The sequence below is a fragment of the Thamnophis sirtalis genome, unplaced genomic scaffold (genome assembly GCF_051295495.1).
Source record: "Thamnophis sirtalis isolate CommonGarterSnake01/CBP01778 unplaced genomic scaffold, rThaSir2_p1.2 scaffold_12, whole genome shotgun sequence".
NCBI lineage: Eukaryota > Metazoa > Chordata > Lepidosauria > Squamata > Natricidae > Thamnophis > Thamnophis sirtalis.
This window is the reverse complement of record NW_028261392.1, coordinates 26,338,861-26,360,903: the sequence shown is the minus strand read 5'-3', so window position 1 is coordinate 26,360,903 and position 22,043 is coordinate 26,338,861. Positions and strand designations below refer to the sequence as shown.

Sequence of the window (22,043 nt, the reverse complement as noted above, 5' to 3'; positions counted from 1 at the left end):
GCAGTCTTTAAAAGGCAACTATGTCTTTCCTACTTAAAAATTAATCCCAGGAATCTAATCCATGGAGGGGTCAGGATTTAACTTTACACTCCCAGTTGTTACAATGATTTGGTCCTGGTCGCTTTTCTCAAAGTTCAATCCGCATAGAAAAAAAAAATCCTACGTAGATTAAACCACGGGGATTTTTCCTCAGCCACAGATAAAATCTCTCTAGTGTCATTCTAAATTGTTATTATTGTGTAGGACCACCAGATTTGGGTTACAAAATACTGGAAAACTGATGGTAGCACTGAACAGAAAGAAATATTGATACCTCTTTCCTGCCATCTAGAGATCTTTGCCAGTTAGGTATGGTATGCCTAGTAAACAGTCTCCCAAATTTTAGTTTTGAATAAGAAAAACTAGAATAATAAACTTAACCTTTCACTTACTGAACTTCTTTTTTTCAGGTGTTACAGTGTAAGAAAAACTATATAGTTAATTGCTCAGATATTCTACAGTTTATTTCAAATGACATCCAGTTATCAAATGGGAAGCCATATAAAATTATTTCCACAGGTTTTTTTTTCCCTCTGCAAACAGATCTTTAATTGGAGTGGAGGGGAAAGATGAAGCCATAATACAGTAGCAATGTCTACACTAAGTATGCTGGCTGGGGAATTCTGAGAGTTGAAATCCACACATCTTAAAGTTGCAGGGGTTGAGGCTCAGTTCTGACCAAACAGCCCTCTATCTGCAGATTAAAAGTACAAGAACTTTACAAATAAAAAGAGCATTGAACATACCAACTGTACTGCAGGTTTCTTATATTGATGTTTAGGTTACATTAATTGTTTATATATATAACGTGATAGTTTCATTATGTAATCTGTTATGGCATTTAGAAAAATGTTGCCGTTTCTACCACAAGTTGTTGTTATACATTTTTGATTAATGTTTGTACTTTATTCACTAGAGTACCATGTGATATAGAGGCAGGGTATGTAATAATAATAATAATTAAATGCAACGAAAATGAAGCCTACAAATACTTAGGCATTCTGCAGTTGGATAACATCAAGCATGGAGAAGTAAAAACTATTGTCAGGCGAGAGTACACCAACAGAGTTAGGAAAATTTTGAAATCTAAATTGAATGATGGAAATACAATCAAGGTCATAAATACCTGGGCAATACCAGTTATAAGATACACAGCTGGTATAGTTAACTGGACACAAGCTGATTTGGACATTTTGGATCAAAAAACCAGTAAACTAATGACAATGCACTACAGTTTACATCCACGTGGTGATACTGATAGATTGTACCTGCCCCGAAAATCAGGTGGCAGAGGATTATTGCAAGTGAAGCAAACAGTTGAAGAAGAAAAACATGCACTGACTGATTATTTAAAAGAAAGTCAAGAACATCTATTAATCGAAGTAAAGAACAAAAATCTACTGAAGACGCAACAGACAAAACAAGAATACAGAAAAGATGTGATAAAATCAAGAATGAAGAGTTGGCAGAACAAAGCACTGCATGGCCAATTTCTGGAAAAAATAAGAGATAAAGTGGACAGTGAACAAACTTGGTTATGGTTAACAACAGGTACATTAAAGAAAGAAACAGAGTCACTAATCCTGGCTGCGCGAGAACAAGCTATCCGCACAAATGCCATTAAGGCCAAAATTGAAAAACCCTCTGATGATGCCAAATGCAGACTTTGCAAAGAAGCTGATGAAACTATTGATCACATACTCAGCTGCTGTAAAAAAATTGTGCAGACTGATTATAAATTGTGGCACAATTCAGTAGCACAAATGATCCATTGGAATTTGTGCAAAAATTATAATATTAAAACATCAACAAACTGGTGGGAACATCAGCCTGAAAAAGTCACCGAAAACTAGATGGTCAAGATCTTGTGGGATTTCCGTATACAAATGGACAAAATACTGGCGCATAATACACCAGACATCACACTGGTTGAGAAAAATAAGGTTACAATCATAGACATCACAATACCAGGTGATAGCAGGGTCGACGAGAAGGAATATGAAAAAATAGCAAAATACCAGGACTTAAAAATCGAAATTCAACGATTATGTCACAAACCAGCAGTGGTAATTCCAGTGGTAATTGGCACACTGGGTGCTATTCCAAAAGCACTGGAATTACATTTAAAACAGTTAAAAATTGACAAAATCACCATCAGTCAAATGCAAAAAGCCGCACTGCTTGGATCTGCAAGCATATTACGAAAATACGTTACGACGTCCTAGGCAGGGCCCGACTAGTAATCAATGCCAAATCCAGTGAAACAACTGGCCTCTGTGATACAATTTTGTTGTTGCAAATAATAATAATAATAATATAAATTATGTTGATACAACTACTATTAATATTGCTATCACTGAGGAAATGCTTTGAAAGAGTTGCTTTGCAATGCATGGAAACATATATAAAACATTTCATTTTGAATAATAAAAGCAGCTAATATATTTTTTTCCTGACTCATTTGGTTGTTTCTCTTTATTCCCCAGCAAAATATAGGTGTTTGTGCATTTCAGTTTGGGTGTGTCTATGTGTGAGAGTGGAGAAGATCCCATGATGCTACCCATTCAGTTTTTGTGTCTGTATTAGAGTGAGTAGATAGATAGTCTCACTGAATCTTTTGCATTCATACAAACATAGACACACAAGCACACACTCGAACAAACGCACCTATATTTTGAGACACAGATGTTCAAGAGAGTAAAGCATTCCTTCCATTATCTTGGATGAATCATATCAAGATAATGGTAGTAGATTTTGAAACATACATTGCTCCATACACATAAATGAATTTCAGTATGTTATTTAATTTGTCAGAAAATGAAAGCATGTAATATGCAAGATATTTAGACATACTGTTTTGAATCTTAACTATTATATCTATGGAATTCGCTACATAAGTTGCATTGTTTGATACTGTTCTATCAATAATTGTTATTGCATTTTAACACACACACCAGCTATATGCCGTTAGTTTTATGTTAACATCCATGGAGAACATAAACGAAAAGTTGCAGTTTTGAAATACAAGCGTTTGAACAAAAATGCCATTACTGAGGAAATTTCTTGTAATACACAATTTTCAAATTATCTGAAACGTTACATTTCATTCCAATTTTTTTTTTCCGGTTTCAAATCCCACAAAAAGAACTTTGAAGCCATACTGAATTCTGCAAACCCATCAATAGAGTATTGCAAACGGGTCTGACAAGATTTCAAAGACAAAGAAGATTTAATGTATTCTTACAAGGCTCCAGGCAAAAACAGCTTAACAACGGAAAATTTGCACAAATATTCTCTGTGTATTAAACAAGAACTCTCTTGCGCGCTCGTGTTCTTTTGCTCTTTCTCTCCAACTCTCTTTTTAGAAGTTCATGTCTAGGTCAAATCAAGTTCACTTATGTCTAACAGATTATTGTAGTTAAGAGGAATGGCAGAGATTAAAGTGTAGAGTGAAATACCTTCCTCTTTCCCATTGCTACAGGATTTAATATTAAAATCCGGTGACACAAATATAACTACCCGTTAGTAGCTAACCTAGAGACCTCCAGGTGCTGAGCTGGAAGGGATGGTTTTGACTTTGCAATATAAACAGAATTATTTTCTACACATCAAAATTCCACCCACAGAGAACATCATTAATGATTATAATCGTCACATTTAATCATGAGAATGCAGTGACAGGCAAAGAAAGTTTAGACAAACTGACAGTTCAGGCTGTTTCTCTGGAATGGGGCTGGGGGTGGTGGAGGAGGAAATGTTGTATGTGTTTTGTTTTAAAAATGCACATAAATATGCACTTCCTTCCAAGAAGGGTATTTTTGCAGCTTTAAATAAGGCATTCATAAAACCCTTTCCTCACAAGAGCTGGGGAAGTGCATCATTAACCTTTAGATGACATAAAGGCTAGGACCTTAATGAGTTCTTTAAAACTATTCCTTTGCTGATGTTGCTTTCAAAGATGAATTAAGCAAGGACCCTGAAAGGCCGACTTATGCAAAGGAGAACACCATTTTATTTTATTTATTTGGGTGTACGGCAAAGCTGTTGATAGGAATCATCTGGAGCAAAAGGGAAAAGGCCATTTGAACATTGGTGTTATTCTCACTCATTTAGAAATACTTTTTTTTAAAGAGTAACAGTGGCAGAGGCATTTCAACTTAAATTAGCATCACTGAGGAGGCATCTTATCCACATCTGTTCTTGTAAAATGTTGCTTATTTCCATTCTTCCTTTCTTTAAAAAAAGACTCTAATTCTACATTTGCTTCACTAGGAAGGAGCCTACTGCAATCTGTAATTTGCCCTCCATATATTTTAGATAGATAGATAAATAGATAGATAGATAGATAGATAGATAGATAGATAGATGGATGGATGGATGGATGGATGGATGGATGGATGGATGGATGGATGGATGGATAGAATTTGATGAAATAAATGTGTATATTCATTAATTTATTTATTCATTCTTTCATTTATTCATTGTTAATTACATTATTTAATGTTTTACCCTACCTTGATTTTATGAAAAACGCTATACATAAGATATTTTACATTTTTTAATATGTGTCTCTTATAGGCATATTACATCCTGATTTAATTTTCTCAGACAATGAAATACCTTTTTTTTCTTTATTTGAGTAGCATTGGCTCTATTTGTATTCCATATTATAAATGTATAGTCCATAATTAGTCAAACAGCCTGCAAATTCTTTGGCTCCCATCTCCACAATCTGTTCTTCAGTATTTTCAAGTTTTTATTGTTCATATGCATCCTTCTCTGTGACCTCTTGAGTCTTTGTCTAAGTCTGCTCTATATTTCGAAATGAATTCTTTAGCCTTTGGTGTAAAATTTACTCTACATTTTTGTTGCTGAAAATTGCTTTCCTGCTTGTTCCAACAAAATGGAATCTTTTTCTGCTTCAATACTTCTGTTCAGATGGAGTATCTCTTGAGTACCTATGGCTCAGTCTTAACTCCTTGAGATCCCCTGGACTAGGTCCCTGCAGTTTTCTTGGAAAGGGTTTCAGACATGGTCTGCCATTGCCTCCTTCTGAGAGAGCGGCCCAAGGTCACCTGGCTTTAGTACTTAAGGCAGGACTAGAATTCATGTTCTTCCAATTTTAATCTGATGCTTGGAACCGCTACACCAAACTGACTTTTAAATGTAAGATTAGGCCTCACAAATTTAAAATCCATTCTAATATGAATTTATTTGTGTATTTTAAGATAACCCCTACGCAGTAAAATATGTTTTCTGTAAATGAGATGCCAGGCTCAATGGAGTTATGCTAACGTACCTACACAAATATACACAGAGACTGTTACTATCATAAGCCAGATAGGAGAGTTATAGATGGACTCATTTACAGTTTTCAATGTATCTATCATTGAAGAAACTAAAGGACCAGATTAGGGAGAGATTGTCATAGAGGAAATCTATTTATATGGTCTTTAAAAAAATCAACAAGGATTTGATGGCATATAATCAATCAATCAATTTGCTTCTGAATCTTTTCATATGACCCCATTATAAATTGTTTGATCAATGTGTCCAGTTTTGAAAGAGATGATAAAAGGAGAGATGGGGATAAAGACAGAGATGGAGATACATAGATATAGATATAAAAAATTATACTGCGGTATGCATTTCTGATTAAGAAATAGGATATAAACCTTCTCATGAGACGAGTATACAAGAGCTCTCAGATAAAATTAATAATGGCTAAATTGCTGGGTCATGACTAAACAACTTCTGTTTTTTTAAAGCAAAAATAAAATCTAAATTTGATTGGGGAAACTGAACTGCAACTATCCGCACCTTGCATTTGAGGTCTCCTGAGGATTATACTCTGCCCTTCAATTTAGATTAGTTAGTTAGTTTATTAGTTTTGTATGCCGCCCACTCCCAGAGGACTCCGGGCGGCTTACAATAAAAAGGGAGGGGAGGTGCAATGAAATACTGAAAGGTCTTTTTATAGGAAAGACTGACTTCATCATCATGCATCTCAATGTTTAGTATTCCATTTGGGGCTTTTTTTAAAAAAAAAATGCCTTTCATAACGATCTCAGCAAGTGGTAGCATCTGTCCAACCTATTGGGGCTCAGAAGCTAAATGGGGCTGAAGTGGGTTAGTATTTGAAATAGACACTACCAGGAAATTAAACCAAAAATATATATAGAGAGAGAAAGAAAGAAATGAAAAACCATTTCTATTCTATTATCAACAAAATGGCATGCAAAACTTTAATAAAGTTTTTTTCTCACTAGATGAAATTAAATTAGGTTCCATGATTTAATAAATTCAATTTTACTCAAAGGGAAACTCTTTAAACCTATTAATAAAATGAGTTTTAATAGTTTCTCTTTTTTTTCTTTTACTTTCTTCCTTATTCCTCTCAAAATTTGGCACCAGAGCATTGAGGAGTTTTCAAGACCAGCAGGAGAAATGCGAATGGAGACGGTCAGGGGCACATTAGTCAAAGAAAACCCTCTTCCCTTAAGTCCTTATGTCAACAGATGTTGTGACAACCACAGGGGAGCAAAAGGACAGGGCTGGCATTGCAATGCCATATGCCATTTGGACATTCCCACTTACCCTTAGCATAGCTGAACAGATTTAAAAAAATTTAAAAGAAGAAAATGACATATTAGATCCTTGCTTAAATATTTCAGTCATATCAAGATTCATGATACTTGTGGGCACAACAGTTGCAGGATCAAAAGCTATGGCCAAATGCCACTCAGGCATATTATGTTTACACCAATTTTTAGGATTAGACCTTTGGTACAGAATTAAAATATTTCTGGCAAAGAGCTTTTCACTGCAAATAAATGTTGCTCATTTCTGCTACGCTGGATTTAATGCCATGGTTTTGCAGATATATTTTTTTCTGTTTATCTCTCTGATGCTCCATGAATAAGTCTTTCCAATTAACCTATGAATAGTATTCTAGAAAATTTCTTGGCCTTTTAAATTTTTCCTTGTTATTCTACGAATGTATCATCACCGTGTGTAAAAGATAGATTTACTGTTTTAAAATACTGCTATCCTTAGGGCCATATAATAAACATATTTGGCCTTCCCTTTCTATGAATGCATACTTTTTTAAGTAAAATAATTTTTACTGAAGAATTGCACAGCAAAATTTGGGGACTGCTAATTCTGAAAGATCCTTTTCGGTTGCATCTGCATCCCTATTTGCATTGGGTGCTGAGAAATGGTAGGCTGGATCTTAGTATAGAGCCAACCTCTCCTGTTTCTATGTTCTTTTGCAATTTACTGTATTTTCTTTTGATTTTCAAGTCAGTATCAGACAAGCTCTTATAGCACATATCTGTCCATTCAGTTCTTTACACATGCACACACAAAAGCTTTTTGTATCCATGGTTTATGTCTAACAGGCAATCATGGTGAAAGCCAGTCACTGATATTATGTTTTGAGACAAATGATGTTTCAAACATGAAATTAATGATTAGGGGGGAAGAAAATAACACAGGGAACCACGAAATGGCTATAACTCTTCCAAAGGAGGGACAGAGCAGACACAAACAAAGGAAATAAAAATAAGGTTCTAGCACTGATGGTCTGGTGTTAGACATAAGAGTGTTTTAGATTAACAGGTCCTTTCTCCTTTTTCACACTAATAACTGAACATTGTCTGAAGTAAACACACCATGAAATGTATTGATTGTGTTGCAAGACATGTTAGACATCGGGGAAGAGGGGGATGTGATCAGCTGTCGTGAGGAAAGGACAGAGGAGAGGGCAAAGAGCTACTTAGAAAGCCAGGATAGGACTTAACTTTTCTCTCCCATAACTATTTAATCCAAGAATGCCTGGAATTTTCATTTTTGCTCAGAGAAACTGTGCAGAGTCTAAAAATGGCTTATCGTGTGATAGGATCTCAAAAAGATTTTTTAGCTGTAACCTTCAAGGATTAAGCAGCTCAAACTTAGATTTGAGAAATAATGCTTGACAATTAGACAAGGTCAAGATGGTGAAGTGGGAGGTAATAAGCATGAGAGACAGACCAAAAATGAAATAAGCAGGACAAATAGCTGCGGCAAATGTCCTTGGATTGACTCTTACTCAGCCAGTCAGCACTGGCCATTGGCCATGCTGATTATGGCAGATGCGAGTTGTAGTCCAATTGCAGCTGGAAGGAACCAATTTAAAGCAATGATGGAAAGGTTAATTTGGGTCTCTTCCAATGCTACTTTTAGTGATATATAGGCACAACAGTTCCTCTTCCCCAGGCTAGTATAACTCTTCTTGAGAGAGAGGCAACATGAGAGCAGGCAGAAGTCAGGAGAGGAGAGAGGTTTTACATGCCTTAGACCTTTGAAGTTACTGATTAGTGCAAAAGGGGAAAATGGAATTGATAAAAGAAAAACAGAAAACAGCTCAAAAAGTCCCTCATTGAACACAAAAGCATGTGATGCACATTGGACATACACTTAAACATATTATATCTCAAAACCTATATTTTAACATGGTTTGATGGGAGAACAAAATTAGGACTTGAAAAATAGAAAACCTGACATACAGTGGATTTATTTCCAATCTATTCTTTGATGAAATATCTAGTGAGTGAGATCAGTTATCAGAATGTACAAAAATCAAAGTTCTGAAACATCCTACATAGATTTTTAACTTCTTGAGACAGTAAATTGCACATTTTTCCACATCAGTCTGTGTGTGTGTGTGTATATATGTGTGTGTGTGTGCATGTGCACGCATAATGTGTCACAACCCCTGGTATGCCCAAATAATTTCCCTTTATTTATTTATTTATCTCTCTCTCTCTCTCTCTCTCTCTCTCTCTCTCTCTCTCTCTCTCTCTCTCTCTCTCTCTCTCTCTCTCTCTCTCTCACACACACACACACACACACACACACACACAACTTGATACACAGATGATTTACTCTCTAGAAATAAATATTGTGGGGGTAAGACACCCCTACACATACTCCGGTATGTGTTCTGTTAATAACAGTCTGTTGTGCCTTAAAATGGCTTCTACTGTACTTCCATAAAATGGTTTCTATTGTACAATGCAGTGGAGTTGCCATGGTAACAACTTCATAATACTCCATAAGAGGGCTCCCTCTGGGGGATCCAAAATTATATTTGGTCCAGGAAATATCCTGGAAACGCCAGATTATGAACTAGATAAGAATAATTATAGTTTCATAAAACACTATCTCACTAGATGAAACTCTATGCACCCATCTAAGCAAAAATGACCCAGAATCTCCCTTAGAAATCCTGTTCATCATTTACTTGCAGGATTCTTTTAAAATGGAGACTTTGGGAATTTTTCAAACAAATCAGGGAGTCTACTACTGAGTGATGCCTCCTTAGGCAAACTACATGTCTTTGCATCCCTTTGAAACTAATAAAAAAGAGAGTAAAAATAAGACAGTTCTTCTAGGTGACTCATCACAAAATGGGTCCATGGCAGGTGAGAACAAAAAAGTACTTCATTTGAAGAAAAACGCACATAAGGATGTCAATTGAGAAGAAATGAAATGAAATAAAATCAACCAAAGCACATATCAAATCTTTAGCCTTTCTGATTTCTTGGAGTATTTCCCCTTGGCAGTTCTCCTGTTGCCACCCAGACTGATCCTTCACAAGTGAATTTCAAACCAGCCTTCAATCATCTTTCCTTCTGCTGGCAAGAAAACACTAAGAGTCAATCAGCTCCCTGAAAGGAAAATTCAAAACATAAAAGTGAAAGAGCATTCAGCTCCCTGAATTGCCACAACCTTCTATGGCTATTTGTGGAATGAAAAAAAAATGAAAAAAGAAAAAACAGGAGGGGGCAGCATGCACAGCAAATTAGAGCCTTCCTTTTGTTTCTGTTTAAAAACTTCTAGACTAGTTTAGCAGCATTTTTGTAACCAGGTGTGGTTTTTTTTTACAATAGCACTAACTGTGCCTAAAATGTGGCTAGAGAGGCTAGAGACTAATAGCTTGTTTGACCTGAGTTGTTAGAATGACAGACACACTTCGTTTCCCACTTTCAATAACATTTCTTTCAGCAAAAGTCATGTTCAGGCCAAAACATACCGTCCAGGCTGGTATTTTTCTGGCTCAGCCTAATTTTTTTCATTTTTAAAAAATTAGTTTGAGTTTTCAAGTGCCCATCATCAAATATAACATCACCACCCAAATCTGTTTATAATTTAAAACATAAATATGTAAGGCATATAAGTAGAAATAAATTATAATTGGGGACAAATTTAAAACGTTTAAAATAAAAACCTGAACTCAGCAGACTAGCTGAAAGGGAGAGGCATTTACAGCCTTCTTAATGACCAGTGCAGATGAAAGGTCTAAGATTGTATAGTTCCACAGAACTGATGTCATCAAAGAAAAGAAAAGACTTGACCTCCCAAGGGGATGGATGAACCACCAGAGGCAGCCCTGCCCAGATTATTTTAGTGGATGCTAGGAAACCTGCACAAGGAAGGGGTTCACCAGGTGCCCTCAGTCGTGATCTGAGGTACAAAAATCTGAACAATGAATTAGAGGCAGAAAAGAACTACAGAAAACTCACAAGTTGGACAGACATCTGGATTTCTGGATCTCACAGAGAATGGCATTTGTGGCCATTCAATAGCTGTTAGCTTCTAGCATTCAAAAGCAGTAATCTCACATCAGGGTGTCTGCCAAAGAAATTTTAGGGAGCATACATTAAGGTATCAAGGGTGATGTATGAGTGGGCTGGGAGATACCTTCAAGTCTTGCCTACCTGGGCTAATCCCTGCAGTTGTCTTGGCAAGGTTTCAAAAATGCCTTCTTCTTCTTGGGGTTGAGAGTGACTGGCCCATTGGCCCAAGATCCTGCTCCTCTGGTTTCTAGCCTCATGCCTTAACCAGTACACCAAGCTGGCTTTCAGAATTAAGAGAGTTACAAAAGAAGAAGAAAATACATCAGACTATATCCCTTCAGTTTTTCAGGAATCTTCAAAGTGATAGCAGATGGATCCCTGATAGCTTCTTCCTGGGTCTTCAGGTACAAGCGGAGAGTTCATTTCAATAAACCTGTATGGTGTCCAGAATTATTATTATTATTATTATTATTATTATTATTATTATTATTATTATTATTATTATTATTTGTTTATTTATAGGCCGCCCTTTTCCCTGAGGGGACTCAGGGCGGCTTACAATCAAAAAAAGGAAGGGGAGTGTGGGACAATACGAAAAAAGAAATGTGCACAAAGTAAATTAGACAATAAAACTCAACATTCACTCAGCATTCGGGAGGGGCGAAATAAGATTATCCCCAGGCCTGACGGGTTAGCCAGTTCTTGAGGGCTGTGCGGAAGGCCTGGACGGTGGTGAGGGTACGAATCTCCACGGGGAGATTGTTCCATAGTGTCGGAGCCGCAACAGAGAAGGCTCTCCTCCGAGTAGTCGCCAGTCGGCACTGACTGGCGGATGGAATACGGAGGAGGCCAACTCTATGCGATCTGATGGGACGCAGGGAGGTAATTGGCAGAAGGCGGTCTCTCAAATAGCCAGATCCACTACCATGGAGCGCTTTATAGGTGGTGAGTAGGACCTTGAAGTGCACCCGGAGACCAACAGGTAGCCAGTGCAGCCCACGGAGGATCGGTGTTATGTGGGCGAACCGTGGTGCGCCCACGATCACTCGCGCGGCCGCATTCTGGACTAGCTGTAGTCTTCGGATGCTCTTCAAGGGCAGCCCCATGTAGAGCACATTACAGTATTCCAGCCTAGAGATCACAAGGGCTCGAGTGACTGTTGTGAGGGCCTCCCGATTCAGGTAGGGCCGCAACTGGCGCACCAGGCGAACCTGGGCAAATGCCCCCCTGGTCACAGCTGAGAGATGGTGGTCAAAAGTTAGCTGTGAATCCAGGAGGACTCCCAAGTTGCGGGCCCTTTCTGAGGGGTTTAAATTTTGTCCCCCCAGCCTGAGTGATGGTATGGTGGTCAAATTTTTGGGAGGGAAACACAACAGCCACTCGGTCTTGTCTGGGTTGAGTATCAGCTTGTTTGCTCTCATCCAGTCTTTAACGGCTTCCAGTCCCCGGTTCATCACGTCCACCGCTTCATTGAGTTGGCACGGGGCGGACAGATACAACTGTGTATCGTCCGCATATTGGTGATATTTTATCCCGTGCCTTCGGATGATCTCGCCCAGTGGTTTCATGTAAATGTTAAATAGTAGGGGGGATAGGACCGACCCCTGCGGCACCCCATAAGTTAGGGGCCTCAGGGACGATCTCTGCCCCCCCACTAACACCGACTGCGACCTGTCCGAGAGATAGGAGGAGAACCACTGCAAGACAGTGCCGCCCACCCCTATCTCCCGCAGTCGTCGCAGAAGGATACCATGGTCGATGGTATCGAAAGCCGCTGAGAGGTCCAGGAGAACTAGGATGGAAGCATGGCCTCCATCCCTAGCTCTCCAGAGATCATCAGTCAATGCGACCAAAGCGGTTTCTGTGCTGTAACCGGGTCTGAAGCCAGACTGGAAGGGGTCAAGATAGTTAGCTTCCTCCAAGGTACGCTGAAGCTGGAGAGCCACCACCTTCTCAACAACCTTCCCTACAAAGGGGAGGTTGGAGACTGGACGATAGTTATTAAGAACAGCTGGATCCAGAGACGGCTTCTTCAGGAGGGGTCTTACCACCGCTGTCTTAAGCGCGGTGGGAAAGTACCCCTCCCGAAGAGATGCGGCAACAACCGCCTGGATCCAGCCTCGTGTCACCTCACTGCTGTTGGCAACCAGCCAGGAGGGACACGGGTCCAGTATGCAGGTGGAGGCACTCACAGCTCGCATAGCCTTGTCCACATCCCCAGAGGCAACTTCCTGAAACTCAACCCAGAGATGGTTTGCCAAGTTTTCTCCTTGTGTCTCGGCTGGATCTACTGGGGTGGAGTCTAGGTCCGCTCGAAACCGGGCAACTTTGTCCGCCAAGAACTGGACATACTCCTCAGCCTTACCCTGTAAGGAGTCCCCCGTCTCCCTCCTATTTAGGAGGGAGCGGGTTATCCTAAACAGGGCGGCTGGGCGGGACTCGGCGGACGCTACCAAGGAGGCAATGTATGTTCTTTTTGTTGTTCTTAAGGTCCGAATATACTCCTTGGTGCATGCTGTCAAAAGTGCCCGTTTCGACTCGGACCTATCGGACCTCCACGAGTGCTCTAGGCGTCTCCTCCGGCGCTTTACCTCCCGGAGCTCCTCAGTAAACCAAGGAGGCCTCCGGGGGCCGCTGACCCGGAGGGGCCGTAGCGGCGCAATCCGGTCTAGAGACTCCGAAGCTGCCGAGTGCCAGGCAGCGACGAGGGTCTCCGCCGAACTGTGGGCGAGGGTATCAGGAATAACCCCAAGCTCCGTCTGGAACCTAACAGGATCCATCAGTCGCTTGGGGCGGAACCAGCTGGTCGGTTCCTCCTCCCTACGGTGGGGGTTTGGCCTCCGGAAGTCTAGCCTCAGTAGGTAGTGGTCTGACCACGACAGGGGTATGATCTCATTACCCCTCAGACCAAGATCGTAACTCCACTGCTCCGAGAGGAATACGAGGTCAAGCGTGTGACCCGCTGAGTGAGTTGGGCCTCGAATTACTTGAGTCAAGCCCATGGCTGTCATGGAAGCCATGAACTCCTGCGCTCCATCAGAGTGTTCACCGAGCGAAGGCAAGTTAAAGTCCCCCAGAACTATAAGTCTAGGGAACTCAACCGCTAGCTCGGCTACTGACTTGAGGAGCGAGGGGAGGGCTGCTGCAACGTAGTTGGGAGGCAGGTACGTAAGCAGCAAACCCACTTGACCCTTGAGGTCCAGCTTCACTAGCAGGGACTCACACCCGACAAGCTCCGGAGCAGGGATCCTACGAGGTACTAAAGACTCCCGGACTACAATAGCCACACCGCCACCCCTTCCCTGGGCTCTCGGCTGGTGTAGCACCTGAAATCCGGCTGGGCACATCTTGACGAGGGGGACTCCTCCCTCAGGGCCCAGCCATGTTTCAGTAATACATGCCAGGTCTGCGCCCTCATCAGTTATCAAGTCCCGGATGAGGGGGGCCTTATGAACAACAGACCTGGCATTTAGCGACAGCAGCCTGAGACCAGGGTCCTGAACACCCGCGCCATCTGACCTTGGAGTGGGACTCCTAGGGCCGGAAGGAGGGATCTCTATGACACAGCGAGCCCTCCTTCCCCGATGATGGCCTGCCCTAAAGTCCCCGCCATATCTGCCTCTCCCTGTCATGACCGCAATGCTCCGACCCTCTCCCGTGGGCGTAGTCCCCCCAACCACCCCAATGGCCCCCACTTTCCCCGGCAGGTCCTCCGAATCAGACATACTCATTCACTCACCCAAGCAGTCCCCGCATAAGAGTTAAAACATATAAAGTACAATGGTAACAAATAGTAAAAGTGGGACATTCACTCAATCACATACAATCTCATGCACTCATCATACCGATTTAAAAATTGCGCAAGAGAGGGGAAACTTAATATTTTGAACTTCTCCTCTGTAGAGTCCAGCAACAGGGGGCAGAGCCCCAGAGTTTAAAAAGTTTGAAATAGTTAGAGGATTAATGTCAGTTGGGAGAAGGTGCCAAGCAGGCCCCCTGCCCATGTCCTATTCGTCCCCTGCCTTCTTCTTTCTGCAAAGTTCAAGTGCAGGATGGTATACAGGAAAATGGCTGGGAGTCTCAGCAAGGCTGGAGGTGGATTCAAATATCCCAGCTTGTTCCAAAATGTTGGTCTTAAGGGTAAAGGTGGGGGTAAAGCCGATCGAAAGGCAAGGACAGTCAAGCGTCTAAAATGGGGGCTCCTAAAGCAGCCACGGATAGCAGCGGCAACAGCAACATGAGCCGAAAAACAGGCCATGATAGTCAGAAGTTCAAAGGGTGAGATGGAAGAGGGGGTGCGTTTGGTCGGCAGCAGTAACAGCAACGAGCCTAACCTTTCGGCCCACGGCGTCTCAGGAACAAACTCACCAACTCACCAACCACCCTGAGGACAGCTCACCCAGCGTCTCAGCAAGATGAATAAAATAGGACCATGACAATCTGGGTCCAAAGCTGAGCGCTGCATCCACGATGGAGGGTGGAAAGGGGGGGGCGTCCAGTTCAAAGGCCCAGCGACGCCACGCAGAACAAAGGCAGGACCGCGGCAATCTAACACAAGCTAATACAGCGCTGGAACTGCCATCCGCTAGAAACCGCCGTCCACAAGAGGAGGGAGGGGAGGCTTCACGTTCCAGCGGCTCCGTTGTTTCGCACAGGAAGGCAAGCTGCGGCGGTCCGTCAGCTGGAAGCCGCCGCCCACGCCGTCTGTAGGGGGGGGAGTCCGCCTGCAGGCTTCTCAGCACCGCCCGATACCGCGTCGCCCAAAGCCGTCCGGACAGCGTTTTTCCAGGTGTTCGTTTTTCCAGCACCCTCTCAGGATCCTCATACCCAGGCTTTGCCCTTCAGTAGTCTGGCTACAGAAGAGGGTCAATTTTTTTCAAGGTTTCCTTTCTCCTCAAACCCCGAGCGAAAAGCTCAGGAAGCCATCTTCCTCGCACATGCGCAGTTATAGAGAGTCAGGTGACATACAAGTTTATTATTAAAATGACTGAGGTCTATGGCCACTTTTTTCCCCTAATTACTTGGTCACAATTCAGAGGGATGGCCATCTACCATAGTTATCCTAAATGAGAGATCATCAGCTTCATTGTTTTCATCCTCCCTTCTGTAGGTATTGGACTAGGGAGTACATGCTGTTATCTTAATTGTTACAGGCTGTAAACACAGATAGAATGCTCAAAAGGGAAAGTGATTATACAATAAGATACAATGTGTAAAACTTGTATCTTTTTAAGCATGTATGTATGTTCTTGTTTTATTTGTTTCTTTGTATCCTACCTCTATTATTTTTTTTATAAATAATTCAATTATAAATAATTCAAGGCAGCGAACATATCAAACACATATTCCTCCTCTGTTCCCCACAACAGCTCTATGAGGTGATTTGGTCTGAGAGAGAGAATGATTGGTCCAATGTCCCCCACCTGGTTTTTAATCACTTAAAGCAGCTGTAGAACTCACAGCCTCCTACTTTCTAGTCCGGTGCCTTAACCACTAGCCCATATTGGCTCTATGTAGAGGGATCTACTTCATTATGGGTTCTAATAAAGATATTTCTGTTACAGTGACCCAGAAACGAATTGACATGCAATGTAAATATTCAGCATTGGTATAATCTGGTTTTTACAGGATCTTCTGGAGAACAATCTGGGTACAGCATTTGGTACCATTTGAGGTTTTGAGTGATTCCCAAAGACAGCTCCACATACAGTTCATTAGAGAAATCAAATCTGGAGAGTACAAAAATGTAGCATTAGAAACAATCATTACTGTCTATGAGGGGATGCAGCTGGCATACTGGACAATGTTGCTAAAAAATTACTCTGGCTATGAATTCTACCTGAGGAGTCATGGAGATATTTGCAGCTACAATATGAAACCCCCTCCGCCCTTATTACAGTCCTAGAAATGTAATTCCCTGGAGTTTCAATTTATTTCCCATCATCCCTTATTATCTATATGCAAGCATTTGGGAAGTCACATCATTGCCAGATGATGTTAGGACACAAAAATGGATTTGACTGTCCTTGGCTTAAAGAATGCATGTAGAATTCTTCCTTTCCTACTTCACCGGCTAGTTTCTGACTTCCTACTTTACCAACAACAGTATATAAATTAACTACTATCTCTAGAGAATTACTCATTTTTATATTTCTTTTTTAAACCAATGGACTTCTCTCTCCTTAATTCCAAAAACTTTTTTTTAAAAAAATAGGCTTTTCACACTGTTTCTTTGCCAAGTACCTTCCTGAATTAGGAAGACCTTAAGACATTTATTTTTTATTGATCAGACCATCCAGTTACTTCCTTTAATATCTAGCAATAATTGTGTGGCACTTTTTCCAGATAGATGCAATAATAATAAATACCCTGTTTTTAAAAAATCCACATCTACCAAAAGTCTACCCAAACCCCAAGCAACAGATTTAAACCAAGTTTAAATAATGTTAATACTATCTATGCCAGTATTTAAAAGTTATAGAAGAATAATGAATGTTATATGTACGCATATTCTCTGCGTATTATGGTTTTGCACAATCCCAGCAAGAATTTCTCACTCAAGTGCTGTCTGTTTAATGTATCACGATAATATGTGCTATCCATGAAGGAAAAGCCAGACCATTAACTCTTTCCCACAATAGCCATTAAGTGAAAGATAAAGTTGAATTTAAATCCCATGTTGATCCATAATCCTATTTTTAACTGGCTGCACATTTGTGAATAAATTGATCTATGACATTATCAACAGATTCCTTAGAGTCAGAAAGAAAGTCTAGCATCTTTGGAAATAATTTGAACTGTTGTGAGGTTGCCATGAAATGTGCCTGGGAATTTTGCTCTGACCAGCTTCTCTTTCTCATGATTGAGGATCTAGACAAAATGGCAGTCCACAATGGATGTATCTGAAATATCTTGAAATAATAAGAGAAAAAAAATGTTCCCAAATGCCCTGATCTTTTTGGGGGTGGGGGTGGGTGGGTTATCCTTTGTTATCAGAAAAATCATGAACAAACAGATGAATGAATTCTCAGTTAGAAAGGGCTGTTAAGATAAAAGATCAAGTAGATGAAATCATTAGTGATAAATGACTCAATTAAGGATAAGCAACTCATTGCAACAAATGTTAGACTGCTTTCTACACTGTGAAGTCTGAAATTTGGAAGGTTTTTACTTTTATTTTTTTATTTTACTTTTTTTTAAGCTACCAGCAGAACACCATGCCCTTAATATCATATCTTTTTGAACTTGATGTCCTTACTTACTAGCCAGACTCCTGAAGTATCACTAACTAAGAGACTCCTCAGCAGGATATGGGCAAAAAGTGTAATGATGTGGTCACCTGGAAATTGCTAGAGGAAAGGAGGCACGTTATACCATTTAGGAAACTCTTGAGAGACAACAGGAGTCAAAGAGAAGGTAAACTGAACTAAAGCTAAGAAGTGGGAAAGTAGAGGATGTGATCGTGCTGTGTTTAAAAATCACCTCAGAACTCCCTTCTAACCAAAAGCTCGCTCTGTGTCTTTATTGCTGAGATAGTTTGCTGATTTTATGTCTTGTACAGCGAGAAGGGGGAGGGAGGGAGGAAAAGAGAAGAGAGGATGCATGTTTCCCCTCCCCTGTTTAGTCTCTTTTTTCTCACACACAATGCTCTGTTCCTGTACATACAACTGGGTCAGTGGGAGGGAGGGTTATTGTGTTGAGGGGATACAAAAAAAAAAGTCAACTGACCCACTTAGCAAATCCCCAGGGGTTAAATTTAGCGCAAAACAAACCTAGCCATACATAGGGCTAAGCTAACTCTAGTCAGTGACTGCTAACTCAGTTAGTTAATTGGAGCATAGCACCAGAGCCAAAGAGAAGAAAAGTAGAAATGTGGTAGCTAGCTCCACAGCCTGTGTCATTTTCCCAGACTGGAGGATGAACATATACCATATGGCCTCCACATATTCAAAAAAATCTACTGACCAATTTAGCCCCCCTGATAGTAACCTTTATATCTCAATATAATGCTTTGTTTGAATAAACAGCATTAAAAAAAAATCAAACCAGAAAATGTCCTACCATCAGAATGGTAGTGTTTAAACTATTAATGTTAATTCATTGAACTATCTGTCTGGTTTAGGGATACTACTTATAAAAAAGGCAAGGTGAAAATATAACAATATTAATAAGTTCACACATGCACCACAGTCCGAAGCATCTTTTCTCCATCAAATCCCAACTAAGCTATACAAGGAAATTTCCTTTATCCTTCCTTCTTTCTATTTCTAAAAAAATAATAATCCTAAACTGGATGCAAATTAATTTCTGGGAGGATGGAATAGAGAGAAATAGACATGGAATGTTTGTTAAGAGCTGACTAGCTTTTGCCATGCAAGAATACAGTACTTAGTTGTACCTATTTTATACAGATCTGCATTGTTTTACTCCCAATTGGCTGTAAAAATGGTCAGAAGAGCCACAAAGAGATTTAACTGAATACAGTTAAATTCAACAGCTTCTAGAACACTGAAACTAAGCAGCAATTAAGAAAACATTTACTACAGTAATTATTTTTGTCTAGATTGCTAATCTAGTGCTACTGACACAGAAGAGCTGTAGTGGTAAATCCCAGACTACCTTTTGTCTACCCCTGGTTTTCCCTATCTTTCTGGTCTCAGTTTACAACAACAAAATGCTCATCTGGAAAAAGCTGCATAAACAAATGTTCTGTCACAACATCCCACCAGGCCACTGTTATACAATAAAGTCAGGCTGCTAGTCCATGTTTAAATAATGGGTATTGATTCCCTTGTTACTTACTGTCCTTGCTTTGAACTTCATTAATCAATGTACGCTTCCTGAAATCCAATGTCTAAGTCTCAGAGAGGTGAACACAGACAAGATTTGTAACCCAGAAAGCAAAACAACATTGTGCGATCAGTAATCTCCTTGGGCTGCAAACTTGTGTTGTTCCACTAAAGTGAAAAGAGAAGTATCTATTGTCTTTCATACAACTACAGCCAAATATTATATATTCCAGTGCATGTTCTACCAGGAACTTAGCCAAGTCTCCTGTGATGCAGAATTCTCATTTTTTCCCCTTTTCACAGATGTGAGACAGCATATGCAAGACAAAATAGAAACAAATTTCCATCTGAATTCTTTCACCAGTAATAATTTTTGCAGGCTGGCTGCTATGAGGTTGACATTTAGACATTTGCAGTATGGAATAGAGCGCCAATAAAGTGAATATTTGCCCTATAGTCCTTTGGGTAGCAATAGGCATGAAGCTCTGAAATAAAAAGAGCAATGGCAGAGGAGGGAGTTCAGAGCAAGATATGAAGGGAAAAAAATGTGCTTATTAAAGAGACTGGGAGAAACAGTAGGCCTTACAGAGAATGCCTAGACGTCTGGCACTCAGACAATTCAGCCATCAATAGGCACAGAGAGATAAACAACATCTACATACCTCAAAAGAGAGAATCAAAAAACTAAAAGACCACAAGATCTCCATGCCAACAATCAACACCCAGAGATATTGAGCGAGATTAACACCATGATTAATACTGGATCAAAAAGCAAGCGGTAAATAATATCCCAATGTAGGAATTACCAACTCAGACAAACAATCAAATGGTAAACAACAACCTAATCAAGGAACTACCAAGAACACTCCCACCAACACGAATAGGGCAAGTGAACAGAGAGCAAACTCCATTTTCTGTAAGTGAGGAACAATAGAGAATTCTGCTTAGAGGAATCACTGCATGTCTTTCTTGGGTTTTGGAGCCTGATAGATGTTTTTGTGCATTGAAAGGTAGCCACAATAAGCCATCAATAAGTGAAGCACGACTCCTTTAATGTGTCACACATATCTATTTAAACAGAAGGGATTTTGATTTCCCAGTCTAATCCACCATTTTGACCATGTCATTTTTAATTATTCTTTCTTTAATCATTTTAAATTGTTTTTAAAAAGAGAGAAAAAAACTAGGCAAATAAAAAAATTATAAAGTGGTATAGTATTAGTAAGTGGGGAAAGGTTATTATTGAGGTTGGATAGCTGATGCTCAATATTATCACTGATGGAAAATGATCTATTTTTTAAAAAAAATATCCATAAGAATAAAAGGATTGTAGAGATCTTTTTTGAATACCTAAATTGAGTGCCCAAAATCCCACAATTTTGTTATTTAAGATTTCAAAACATAGAAAGGTAGAAAGAGCTACTAAAAACATTGGTAAATACTTAATTTCCAATTTTCCATTTGTTCTACTCTGATATACAATGTATTTTTGACTTTGTTGATAGTCTCTATAGATGCCCCTCTTCTTATTAAAATATAGAATCCTAAAATATAAAACATTAATGTGAAACAAAACACTGTATATACAACAATATTTTTCATACAACCATTGAGAGAGAGAGATTTTTAGAACCAGGCTAGTTCTGTTACCACATGAGATAGCAATTCTCAGAAGCGCTTTTTATGATCCTAAAAACAGCTCTATTTAGTGTTAAGGGTAGTCCTGTGATTGAATTAGTTAGAAGAGTGGTTCCTGAGTAGCAGTTAAATCCAAGAAGGCACTGGGGATGGATTGGCACCCATATTTTTACCTTCAAAGCCATGGTGGCACAGTGGTTAGAATGCAGTATTGCAGGCTAACTCGCTAACTCACTGCTTGCTCCAGGAGTTCGATTGTGAGTGGCTCAAAGAGTTGAAAAAGTTAATTAAAGCCATGGTGTGCAGTGGTTAGAATGCAGTACTGCAGGCTACTTCTGCTGACTGCTGGCTATCAGCAGTTCAGCAGTTCAATTCTCACCGGCTCAAGCCTTCCATCCTCCTGAGATTGGTAAAATGACAACCCAGATTGTTGGGGGCCATATGCTGACTCTGTAAACTGCTTAGAGAGGGCTGTAAAGCACAGTGAATCAGTATATAAGTCTAAGTGCTATCGCTGTTCACCAAACTGGTTTGCTTACTGCTTCATATGGCAAGCAAGGTGTAATACAATACAATAGCAGAGTTGGAAGGGATCTTGGAGGTCTTCTAGTCCAACCCCCTGCCTAGGCAGGAAACCCTATATCATTTCAGACAAATGGCATCTTCTTAAAGACTTTCAGTGTTGGGGCATTCACAACTTCTGGAGGCAAGCTGTTCCACTGATTAATTGTTCTGTCAGGAAATTTCTCCTCAATTCTAAGTTGCTTCTCTCCTTGATTAGTTTCCACTCATTGCTTCTTGTTCTACCCTCAGGTGCCTTGGAAAATAGTTTGACTCCCTCTTCTTTGTGACAGCCCCTGAGATATTGGAACACTGCTATCATGTCTCCCTAGTCCTTCTTTCTATTAAACTAGACATACCCAGTTCCTGCAACCATTCTTCATATGTTTTAGTC

General features: G+C 40.2%; 1 long non-coding RNA gene across 1 annotated transcript in view; it reads right to left on the bottom strand.

Annotated features, from left to right (window-relative positions):
- Positions 1-19,552, bottom strand: part of LOC148043274 (uncharacterized) — a 73,302-nt gene extending 53,750 nt beyond the window's left edge. The window contains exon 1 of the long non-coding RNA XR_015698189.1: positions 19,464-19,552. This is a non-coding gene — a long non-coding RNA (uncharacterized LOC148043274). The remainder of the gene's footprint in view (positions 1-19,463) is intronic.
- Positions 19,553-22,043: the final 2,491 nt, after the last annotated feature.